This window comes from Jaculus jaculus, chromosome 2 (assembly GCF_020740685.1).
Source record: "Jaculus jaculus isolate mJacJac1 chromosome 2, mJacJac1.mat.Y.cur, whole genome shotgun sequence".
In the NCBI taxonomy this organism is placed as follows: Eukaryota; Metazoa; Chordata; class Mammalia; order Rodentia; family Dipodidae; genus Jaculus; species Jaculus jaculus.
In genome coordinates this window covers 119,862,412-119,875,203 of record NC_059103.1, presented here as the reverse complement: position 1 = coordinate 119,875,203, position 12,792 = coordinate 119,862,412, and the positions used below count along the sequence as shown (strand labels likewise).

Below are 12,792 nucleotides of genomic sequence, written 5' to 3'. Positions count from 1 at the left end.
TGGGATTAAAGGGGTGCACCACCACGCCCGGCTGCATGAGGTATTTTAACCTACCCTTTCACTTTCTGTTTATGTACACTTTTAGGGGTAAATTTCTTTGTTAGCAACATATAGTTGAGGCTTTTAAATCATCCTGTCACTCCCTGTCCTTTAATTTAATAGAGAATCCATGTGCTTTAAGGTAATTGAAAAGAAGGCAGTTATGAAGCTTGCTTTACATTTTTATTGTATCTTCTCTCTTACTCTTAGTCTTCTTTGTAATTACTCTAGTATTTTAACTCTTTGATAATTTATTTTGACTTGTCCATTATAGACTTTTGCTTTGTAGTTACCATAAGGCTTACAAAAACTTCTTTTGTTTATAACAAGCTACTTTCAACCCATATCAATTTAACATGATCATAAGGATAAGAAAAAGTAGGGTGAGATATAGTGTTAGATCACTTGTCTACAATGTTTAAGGCCCTAGGTATGTTCCCTAGTACTGTGTTTAAATTTAAGAAATCTCCATTTGCACTTTATACCTCTCTAATTTTGAAGGTTTGTTATTGAATTTGCTCTTTTCTGACTTGTTCATATCTTGATACATTAGTTGATATTTTTAATTTATTATTTATTAATATCTTTCTTTAATTTATTATTAGTTTTTTCATGAGAGTCTTGCTGTTTGGCCCATGCTGGCTTCAAACCTATTTCCTTCCTGCATAGCCTCCTGAGTGACTGGATTATAGGCTTGTTTTACCTCTGTTTTAGTTACGTTTTCAAAAAAATTTTTTTCTTATATTTTTATTTATTTGCAAGTAGAGGGGAGGGAGAAGGAGTGAGAGTAGGTGTACCAGAGCCTCTTGCTACTGCAGACGAACTCCAGATGTATGTACCACTTTGTACATCTGGCTTTATGTGGCTAATGGAGACTTGAACCTGAGTCATCAGGTTTTGTAAGCAAGTGCTTTAACCACTGAGCCATCTCTCCAGCCCCCTAGTTACTATTTTTAATTGTTTAGTTTTTAGTCTTCATACGAGTGATGTGGTTTATATCTGCTAAGCCATCTCTATAGCCCTGAGAATATCCTCTTTATCTTTCGTCTTTGAAGGCTTTATTATGTCTTTAGGAGACTTTGAGTAAAGTCATATTGGTGACCTTTGGGCTTCTACATGGTTATCTTGATCTTTCTTTAGGTTTAGAAATTTTTCTAATATTATTTCTATGAATAAACCTTTCATTTACTTATATTTTGGAATTCTGAAGTCCCTCTTGAAGCAGGGTGGAGAGGAAGGTAGCACCTTGCTTAACTCCTTTCCTGGTATTGGCCTGATAACAGGATCATGGGTCTCTTCTAGGCTCTGGGTTTCATTCACTTCAGTAGAAGTGTGGCAGGGCTGGTACTTGATTAGGGTTCTATTCTAGTCTAAGGCTCAGACTTGGTATCCTCTTCTCCCTATGGTGCTACACTGGGATGTTCTCAGTCTTTTCTTCCCAACTTCATCAACACTTCTTCTTCTTCCTCCTTCTTCTTCCTTCCCCCTTCCCCTCCTCTTTTTCTTCCCTTTCTTCTTCTTTATTATTATTATACTACAAATTGGTTAGATGGTACCTTCTTTGACTTCCTTACCTTTTGTGAAGGCATTTCGTGGTCCATAAATAGCCATTGAAACTCATGTGTCTGTGAAAAAAAGACTACTGGAGAATCTTACTCAACCACCATCTTGCTCTCTCTCTACTTACATTTTTATTTTTATTTTTTGAGATCTTGTCTCTCTATGTAGCCCAGGCTATCCTAGAACTCACTGTGTAGCCCATACTGACCCAAAACTCTCGATATTCCTGACTCAGCTTCTCAAGTTTTGGGGTTATAGGCATAAGCCATCACACCTGACTTTATTTGTAACTTTAAAAAAGATAAGCAAGCATATTCATAACTCCAGATAAGTTTTATATGTTGTCAATGAGAATAAATAAACATTGTTTTTCAGTGCTAGGGCTGCTGAATCCAAGGCCTTGTGATGCTAGATACATGTTTCAGAAGTGGAGTATATGTTTAGATATCTAAGGTCTGTCTGCCATTCCATATGAGTTTTGAGATCATTTTTTCTATCTCTGTAAAAAATTATTCTGGGATTTTTATTGATATTGCATTAAATATGTATATTGCTTTTGGTAGAATTGCCATTTTCACAATATTAATTCTACCTATCCATTAGCGAGGGAGGCTTTCCATCTTCTCAAGTCCTCCTTGATTTCTTTCTTGAGCTTTTTATGTTTCCATTGAATAAGTCTTTCACATCCTTGGTTAGTATTATTCCAAGGTATTTTATTTGTTTTGGGGGTGGTTATCGACATGGGACAGCCTTGCTAATTTCTTTTTCTGTATATTTGTCCTTTGCACATAAAAAGGCTACTGATTTTTTTGTGTTGATTTCTGCTCTGATTTTGATTTTTTTTCTATCTCAAGCTCTTAGGGTTGGATTGTTCCTATTTTTCCAATGCCTTTAGGTGAATGGTTAGGTTATTTATTTGGGCTCTCTCTCTATTTTTTATGAAGGCATTTAGCACTGTGAATTTTCCCCTTAGGACTGCCTTGTGTCCCTTAAGTTTTGGTAGGTTATGTTTTATTTTTATTCAGTTCTGGAAATTTTTCAATTTCTTTTTTATTTCTTCCATAACCCATTCATTGTTTAGAAGCGTGTTGTTCAGTTTCCAGGAGCTAGTGGAGTTCCTGATGTGTCTTTTGTTAATTTCTAGCTTTAAAGCACTGTGATCTGATATGATGCAGGAAGTTATGTTAATTTGCCTGAACGTGTGGAAGTGTGCTTTATGGCTTAATATATGATTTTGTAGATGGTTCTGTGGGCTGCTGAGAAGAATATGTGTCCTGTAGAGTTGAGATGGTATGTTCTGTAGATGTCCATTAGGTCTAGTTGATCCATGGCATTGTTGAGCTGTAATACTTCCCTGTTGATTTTCTCCTTGGATGATCTGGCTATTAATGATAGTCTACTGTTGAAGACCCCAGTTGTAATAGTGTTGGTGTTTATTTCCATTTTGTTGGCAGGTAACTTTTGTTTTGTAACCTGTGGTCCACCTGTGTTTGGTGCATATAGGTTTATAATTGTGATGTCCTCATGTTGGATCATTCCCTTGATGAGTAAGAAGTTGCCTCCTTTGTCTTCTTTGATTACTTTTTGTTTGAAGTCTACTTTATCAGATATTAATATAGCAACACCTGCTTGTTCCTTATTTTCATTTGCTTGCAGTATCATTTTCCAACCTTTCACCGTGAGGAAGTGTCTGCTTTAGTGGTGAGGTGTGTTTCTTGGAGACAGCAGATAGACGAGTCCATTTTATGATCTACCCTGTTTACTTATGTCTTTTTATGGGTGAGTTAAGACCATTAACATTTAACATTATAACTGTGAGGTTCCATTTAGTCCGTGCCATGGTGGGCTGCTTTATGGATTTTGGGGCCTTTTGGGGCTTTCTACTTTTTGAGTCTGCTCTAGTTTTGGTTATTGTGATCATCTTCTAGTTGGCTCTTGAGATTGGTTGATTGGAGTATTCCCTCAACTATTCACTATAGTTTTGGTTTTGTGTTCCTATAATCATATCGCTGACTTTTATCATGGAAAGTTTTACTTTCACCATCTATTTATGAGGGTTACTTTGGCTGGTTATAGTAGTTTGGGTTGGAATCCACAGTTTTTCAGACTTTGAAGCATTCCATTTTAGGCCCCTCTGGCTTTCAGGGTTCCCATTGAGAAATCTGTGGTAATTCTGATGAGATTAACTTTGTATGCAGTAAGTTGCTTCTCTCTTGCAGATGTTAGCACTCTGTTTTTATTGTTAAGAGTTTTAGCTATGATGTACCTTTGGGAGTTTCTTCTTTGGTCCTGTCTGTCTGGTGTTCTTTGAGCTTCTTGTATCTGGATGGGCCTCTCTTTTGCAAGGTGTAGAAAATTTTCTTCATTCATTTTGTTTAATATGTTCTCTCTGCTTCTGGCTAGGACTTGTTCTCCTTCAGGTGTGCCATGATCTGGGTTGTTGTTGTTTTTAGGGCATCTCACAGTTCCCTCATATGTTGTTCATATGATTTTTTTTTGAACTTAGCAATGGTTTTGTACTCCCGATCAATTTCTTCTATCTTGTATTCCAGTTCAGAGGTTCTGTCCTCCATATGAGTGACTCTTTTAATGAGGGCTTCTAGAGAAGTTTTATTTACTTATTTATTTGAGAGTGACAGAGAAAGGTAGATAGAGAGAGAGAGAGAATGGGTGTGCCAGGGCCTCCAGCTGCTGCAAACTCCAGACGTGTGTGCCCCCTTGTGCATCTGGCTAATGTGGGTTCTGGGGAAATGAGCTTCGAACTGGGGTTCTTAGGCTTCACAGGCAAGTGCTTAACCACTAAGCAATCTCCCCAGCCCTAGAGAAGTTTTTAAAAGCTCTGTTTGCTCACTTTGAAAGCTCAGTTTGATTTTTGTTTCCTGTTATTTTATTTTATTTTTTACATTGTGTTCATCTCTTTTTTGAGGCTCAATTTCAGGTTGAGGTCTGATTTTCTTGATGCTTCTTGGAATTCATTTTTGCATTTGATCATGTCTTCATTATGCTAAATTAGCTAGGTATTGAAATCCTCTATTTGTTGATTCACATTTAAGTCATTTATATCTCCTTTTAGGTCTCTCTTGTTTTCTTCAATTGACAAATGACTAGGGATGAAAGCTGTGTGCTCTAAGAGATGAGTCTACTCAATTTCATTTATGTGATTGTTGGATTTTTGATATTTTTTTATTTTTTTTTTAATTTTAAAATTTTTATTAACATTTTCCATGATTATAAAAAAAAATCCCATGGTAATTCCCTCCCTCCCCACCCCCACACTTTCCCCTTTGAAATTCCATTCTCCATCATAATAGAATTTGCTTTTAGTTCAGCAGTTTGTGTGATCAGGGTCACCTAGCTTGCTGTGTTTTCAACTTGTGATTCAACTTCTGTTGTTTTCATTAGAGGCTTCCCTTGTGGAAATAGGCATCCTTGGTAGAGAACTCTGTTTTCTGAATTTTGGTTTATTTTTATTTATTTATTTATTTTTGTTGAGTTGTAGTCTATCCATCTTGGGGCAAAAGTCTTATTTCATTAAGGAGGAAGCAAGTATTAATTTGTAGGATCTTCATGAGTGTTTTTCCATGCTCACCCTCCAGAAATCCATGGGTTGGTCAGTCAGGAAGCCAGAGCAAAAGGCCTGCTTCTGCAGCATGCACACAGGGTCTAGACCATTCCAAGTTATGAGCAGGTATAATGGCGCCAGGTTACTGGGAGGTGGGGAATGAACTAGGAGCTATGTCCTACCCTTTCTGCATGTGCACACTCAGCACAGAGGATTCAGGCAAGAATATGGTTTTTTGTACCTTTCTGATAATGAATATGTGTGAGGAAACCTTTAATATGGAAACATATTTTTATTCTTTAACTGTATGTGCTTATTGATTTTGTTGGCTAAAGTGTTTTAACTTAGAAATAATACTGATACAGAACTTTGAAATCATTATTCTATTTCCCTTTCTCTTGTTATTGAGAAGCCTGTGTTAGTGCAGTGATTTTTTAATGTGAAATATTTTCTCTATAAGCATTTTAAATTACACTCTTTCATTTACTTCTAGTGTTTTAAGATTTTACAACATATGTATTTAGCTTGTGTCTTTTGGTATCTTTTTAGCTTGTGTCTTTTGGTATCTCTTTTTATATAAGACATGTTTTTTGTCTTCTGAGTTTTAAATTCTATGAAGCGTTTTATTTTTATTTATTTATTTATTTTTAATTTTCCAAGGTAGGGTCTTACTCTAGCTCAGGCTGACCTGGAATTCAGTATGTAGTCTCAGGGTTGTCTCAAGCTCATTGTGATCTTCCTACCTCTGCCTCCTAAGAGCTGGGATTAGAGACATGTGCCGCCATACATGGCTAAATTCTATGAATTTTTAATTTTTTAAAAAGATGCTATCTTCCTCCACTGAGAAATCATCTGATGTTCTTTTCATATTTATTTTCCTTCTGTTTTAAAAAAAAATTGCTGTTGTTAGGAAAATTCCTTAACTTTATCATGCAAATCATCTATAGAATTTTGAATTTTTGCCATGTTATTTTTAGTTTTAAAAATTTATTTTACTTTTCATTTATGTATGTATGTATGTATGTATGTATGTATGTATGTATGTATGTATTTATTTATTATTGACCACTTCCATAGTTATAGAAATAACCCATGGCAATTCCCTCCCTCTCCCCACTTTCCCTTTTGCAATTCTACTCTCCATCATATATTTTCCCCTCTCAGTCTCTTTTATCTTGATATCATCATCTTTTCCTCCTATTATGATGATCTTGTGTAGATAGATGTGGTGGCTGTAGGTACCCAGACTTACATCTTGGGTGCTTTATGCTGTTCCATTGATCTACATTATGTCTTTGTGCCAAAATAATGCTGTTTTTGTTACTATGGCTCTGTAATATAGGTTAAAACCAGATATGGTGATACCACCAGCCTTTTGTTGTTCAAAATTGTTATAGATATTCAAGGTTTTTTTGTGCTTCTAAATGAATTTTAAAATTATTTTATCTATTTCTGTGAATAATACCATTGGAATTTTGATGGGGATTGCATTGAATGTGTAGATTGCTTTTGGTAAGATTGCTATTTTCACAATATTGATTCTTCCAGTCCAAGAACAAGGGTTGTCTTTCCTAGTTCTGTAATTTCTGTCTTGAGTGTTTTAAAGTTTTCATTGTAGAGATCCTTCACTTCCTTGGTTAGGTTTATTCCAAGGTACTTTATTTATTTATTTAATTTATTTATTTTGATGCAATTGTGAATGGAAGTGATTCTCTGATTTCATCCTCTGTGTGTTTTTTAGCATATAGGAAGGCTACCGATTTATGTGTTTATTTTGTATCTTGCTACATGGCTATAAGTGTTTTTCAGCTGTGATAGTTTGCTGGTAGACTCTTTAAGATCCTTATGTATAGAATCACATTAACTGCAAATAATGATAACTTGTTCTCTTACTTTCCAATTTGTATTCCTTTTATGTGTGTCTCTTGTCTTATTGTGATGGCTAAGACTTCCAGTACTATACTAAATAAAAGTGGGGACAGTGGACACCCTTGTCTTGTTCCTGATTTTAGTGCAAAAGTTTCAAGTTTTCTCCATGTAGTGTTATGTTGGCTCTAGGTTTTTCATAAATAACCTTTCGTATTTTGAGATGTGTTCCTTCTATGCCCAGTTTCTGTAGCACTTTTATCATGAAGGGACATTGTATTTTGTCAAATTTTTTTTCTGCATATAATGAGTTGACCAAGTGATTTTTTTGTCCTTCAATCCATTTATATAATTATTACACTTACTGATTTGTATATGTTGAACCATCCTTGCATCTGTAGGATAAAGCCTACTTGGTCGGGGTGAATGATCTTTCTGATAGATTTGCCAGTATTTTGATTAGAATTTTTGCATCTATGTTCATGAGGGAGATTGGTCTGTGACTGACTGCCTTCCTTCCTTCCTTCCTTCCTTCCTTCCTTCCTTCCTTCCTTCCTTCCTTCCTTCCTTCCTTCCTTCCTTCCTTCCTTCCTTCCTTCCTTCCTTCCTTCCTTCTTCCTTCTTCCTTCCTTCCTTTCTTTCTTTCTTTCTTATTTGCTTTTTTTTGTTCTATCTTTGTCTGGCTTCATAGAAGCAGTTTGGTAGGTTTCCATCCTTTTCTATTTTATGGAAAAATTTGAGAAGCATTGGTGTTAGTTCTTCCATGAAGGTCTGGTAAAATTCACCATTGAATCTATCTTGGCCTGGACTTTTTTTTAGTTGGGAGATTTTTAAAAAATATCTTATTTTTATTTATTTATTATTTGACAGAGAAAGTGGGGCAGAGAGAATGGGCACACCAGGCCCTCCAGCCATTGCAAATGAACTCCAGACATGTGTACCCCCTTGTGCATCTGGCTAACGTGGGTCATGGGGAATTGAACCAGGGTCCTTTGACTTTGCAGGCAAGCACCTTAACTGCTAAGCCATTCCTCTAGCACTTGTTGGGAGATTTTTGATAACTGCTTCGATCTCCATGTCTATTAAGTAATCTCATCTTGATTTAATTTTGATAGGTCATATAAGTCTAGATAAATAATCCATTTCTTTAAGATTTTTAAACTTAGTGGGATATATGTTCTTATAGCATATCCCAGTACGACTGTGTTTGGTGCTATCTGTGACCTTAGTTCTGATAGTGTATGTTTGATGAAATTATGTTAGGTGCATATATGTTTAGGATTGTAATGTCTGCCTGATGTAGTGTTCCTTTAATCAATATAACCTGACCTTCTTAACTAATGTTGGTCTAAAGTCTACCCTGTCAGAAATTAGGATAGTGACTCCTGCTTGTTTTCTAGGCCCATTTGCTTGAAACACCATTTTCTACCTTTCACCCTAAGGAAATGTCCATCTTTTATGGAAAGGTGAGATTCTTGGAGGCATATAGAAGGATGCTGCTTTTTAACCCAGTCTACAAACCTGTGTCTTTTGGTTGGGTATATCTTTGTTCCTGTGTCTATTTGAATGAAGAGCTTTGCAGGATAAAGTAACTTTGCTTGACAGTCCTTATCTTTCAGAACTTGGAATACATCAATCTAAGCCCCTCTGGCTTTTAAAGTTTGTGTTGAGTAATCTGCTGTTATCCTGATGGGCTTGCCTTTGTATGTGATTTGATTTTTCTCTGTAGCTGCTTTCAATATGTTTTCTTTAGTTAGTGTGTTTTGTAGTTTAATTATAATATGACAGTGAGAGGTTCATTCCTGATTTTGTCTGTTTGGTATTCTATAGGCTTCCTGTATTGTACTGTAGGAGAGGAGGGATTGGTAGAAAAATACTTTCTCTTTACTTCCTTTATAAAAGCCAACTGTATTTTAAGAATGAAGGCACTTTTGTAAAAGAAATGGTATAATGTGTTCAGTTCATGTACATTTGTCTTTGATTAGGTGGGGATAACACTCGAGAAAGTAGAAGAATGTATTGTATAGCCAATATACTCCCACATAGTTTCAAGTTTTTGGTGTTTACAGTCCTCTTTTCTATCTGTAAATTCATGGCTTGGTACTACTTAACTTACTGTTTTTCTGATTTGTCACTTAATGGGATTATGTACTCTCAGTACTAAACTTCTGGACACTAGTAACAGTGTTTTAAAAATATTTTGCTTTATGAATATATAATATGTCAGTTTAAGACTTTCCAAGTTTTTTTTTAGGTGTTCTATATAAATTTCTGTGAGTTACATATCTATTAGCTTTTGCTAAATAACAAAAGACCTGAAAATACAGTAGCATAAAACAGTAATTATTTCTGTTGTGTATCTGTGGGTCAGCTACTTTCGTTTGAGCTTAGCAAAGTGGTTCTGCTGGTTTTGCCTGGGCTTGCCTGTGTGCCAGGTGGTTAGCTGGTCCTAGGTGGATTAGCTTGGCTCTCCTGGGATGGGCTTTCTCTTGTGGTGGTTGCAAGAAATTGGGAGGAGCTACAAAACTATATGCAGAGGATGTGGAAAAGGGAGAGTTTAAGTATTGAGCCCTGTAATACAGTTTACTAGCGATAAACTTAAAACATCTTGTGAAAAAAAAATGAATATTGTAATTGAAATGGCATACTAGGATATACTTGACTTTTTTGTTTGCTTGTTTTTCAAGGTAGAGTTTCACTATCTCAGGCTGACCTGGAATTCACTGTATGGTCTCAGGGTGGCCTTGAACTCCTGGTCCTCCGGCCTTGGCTTCCTGAGTGCTGGGATTAAAGGCATGTGCCACATGCCTAGCTTGATTTTTTTCTTGTAAAATCAAGTTGTAGTTAAATGTTTTCATATGTGAAAGTTGTTGGGCAACTTTACGAGGTTAGGAAAATGCCATTAATTATGAAGTTAGGCAGGGTATAAAAAGCTTTTGTTTATGAGTTGGTTCTGTAGAAAATCTGAAAATATTTTAGAACTATATTCATCTTGCTTTTAGAAACCTCCAGTGCATAGTTTTTGATTTTTTAATTTGATCTTTTAAAGCTCTTTAATTTGAATAACCTGAGTAATACCTAATTTTTCAAGAAACTGATTTTGAATGCACAGATTTTATTTCTATGTTTGTGATTTAGCCTATATAAAGTATTAGTTATCACAGAGGACTTGGTTTTTTGTGATTTGAAATTTTTACCCAAATTGTCTGTTTAGAAGGTAGGAAATCAGGGTTTGAGAGATTGATCAATGGATAAAGCTCTTGCCTGCAAAGTCTAATGACCCAAGTTTCGATTCCCAAGTAGCCATGTAAAGCCAGATACACAAAGTGGCATAGGCATCTGAAGTTCCTTTACTGTGGCTGGAGGTCCTAGAGTGCCCATTCTTTCTCTCTGTCTCTTTCATTTTTTTTTTTCTCTGCTTAAAAATAAATAAACAAGGTAAGAAATTAGCATTTGTTAATAGTTTATTGTGATGTTTCTAGTAATCTGTGAGGGTGGGATAAGTTTATATATATGATTTCTTTGTCTTATATTCATGCAGGATTTTGGGGTTCAGGAGGGATCTCCCAAATATATGAACCCTAATTTTAGGTCTTATCCTGTCTTTAACAAAGAATTGATAGAAATGGATTCAAGAAGGATAAATTAAAAATTAAGTTTACTTAAGGATAAATCACAAATTGTTTAGTTTATTTAAGATGGCTAGAGCAGAGATCCAAGGACATGGAAAGTATGAAACATACACCTATATGAAAAGCACACACAGTCTGTAAGATTCATCTAAGAGAAGTGTTTGAAGTAGAACCATAAACATGTGGAAGATAGAATGTGGGTAGCTTCCACAAGGAAGAATTTAAGAGAGCAAATGGTGGTGGCTTAAGGAAGAATAACAGGGGAAATATCAAAGCAGACACCAAGTAAAACAGATGAGAAATGAGTAGTAAGGAGAGTTATATCCATGGTTCGCTTGAATTTAGAGAAATTACACAGGTAGCAGGCCCAGAGTTTAGAAAAAGCATGCATGTGGTAGATCTAGAGTATAAGGGAAATATACATATGGTAGATTCAGAGACCAAAGGAAAATCAGAAAAACTACTCAGGCCAGGAAACAGTACTCTGGTCTACCCCTCATCCAGCCAGGCTTGGTGAAGGTAGCCAGACTTATGTGTCCCTGTGACCAGAGTGTGAAGACTCAGTGAGAGAGAGAAGTGGGAGCAGCATGAAAAGATCTTTTTTTGTTTTTTGAAAATATTTTTATTTATTTATTTTTCTCAATTTTATTAAACATTTTCCATGATTATAAAAAATATCCCATGGTAGTACCTTCCCTCCCCCACTTTTCCCCTTTGAAATTCCATTCTTGATCACATTTACTCCCCATCTCAATAAGTCTTTCCTCTATTTGGATGCCATGATTCTTCCCTCCTCTTATGATGGTCTTGTGTAGGTAGTGTCAGGCACTAGGAGGTCATGGATATCGAGGCCAATTTTTTCTCTGGAGGGAGCACATTGTAAGCAGTTTAACCCTTCCTTTGGCTCTTACATTCTTTCTGCCACCTCTTCTGCATTAGACCCTGAGCCTTGGAAGGTGTGATCAAGATGTTACTTGGTACTCTAGTTATTTCTTTCCAGCACCATGATACTTTCTGAGTTGTCCCAAGGTCACTGCCATCTGAAAAGAGAAGATTCTCTATCCAAAGTGAGAGTAGCATTAATATAAGGGTATGAATATTAAGAGAAGTGCTTACTGGGCAGTTTGATAAGTATAGAATATACACTTATCCAGACATCAGCAGATGTTACAACCCTAGGGCTCATGACTACCTGTTTTAAGTTTTCAGTATCAGGATGTATTCCCTCCCATGGAGCAGGCCTCCAGTCCAATTGGAGGGCAGTTGGTTTCCACCATGACAGATGTGCCACTATTGTATCTGTTGCCTCATTTGGCCTGGCTGGCCAGTTATAAGGCTTTCAGTGTCCACTGTTGAGTATCTTCCCTGGTGGTATCTCCTTCTCCCATTGAATTGCTTGTAGAATGGCTTCTTCTAGCTTTCTGTCAGCTGGTCTACATGGAGGAGGTTATCAGCTCAGTTCCAGCAGGATTTCTCAGTGGCCTTGCAGCCCAAGTATGTGGAGTCTTCAGCAATAGGGTCTTACCATCTATTCCTGGTGGGAAACCAAGGGCCTCGACAATGGCCTATAATGTTTTGGGGGTCTCAGGGACCTCCCTGGTCAACAACTCACTGGAAGGTGTCCCTTCTCTGGCACTGAAAATTTTCTAGCAACGATCTATGGCTCCTGAGTGTTTCATTGTCCAAAACTGAAGGATTGCACTTGATTTATTTATATCCTCTCAGATTTTGATTAGCCCTCCCTCCACCTTTCCTTTACTCAGTCTCTTCCCCTGACCTCACTTTGGACCTTTTTACCCCCATTGATCTATTTTTGTACTTACATACATAAAATACCAGCTAATAAGTACCCTCCTTAATGTTTTTGTTTATTTTTATTTATTTATTTGAGAGTGACAGACAAAGAGAGAAAGGCGGGGGGGGGGGAGGGAGAGAGAGAAAGAGAGGGAGGGAGGGAGAGAGGGGGAGGAAGGGGGGGGAGAGAGAGGGAGGGAGAGAATGGGCACTCCAGGTCCTCCAGGCACTGCAAACGAACTCCAGGTGTGTGCGCCCCCTTGTGCATCTGGCTAACATGGGTCCTGGGGAATTGAGCCTCAAACCAGGATCCTTAGGCTTCACAGCGCTTAACCGCTA

At 36.8% G+C, this 12,792-nt stretch overlaps 1 protein-coding gene across 2 annotated transcripts in view; it reads left to right on the top strand.

The window, feature by feature from the left end:
- The window catches only part of Bmp2k (BMP2 inducible kinase), a 146,960-nt gene that overhangs the window by 62,905 nt on the left and 71,263 nt on the right, over positions 1-12,792 (top strand). The window lies entirely within an intron of this gene.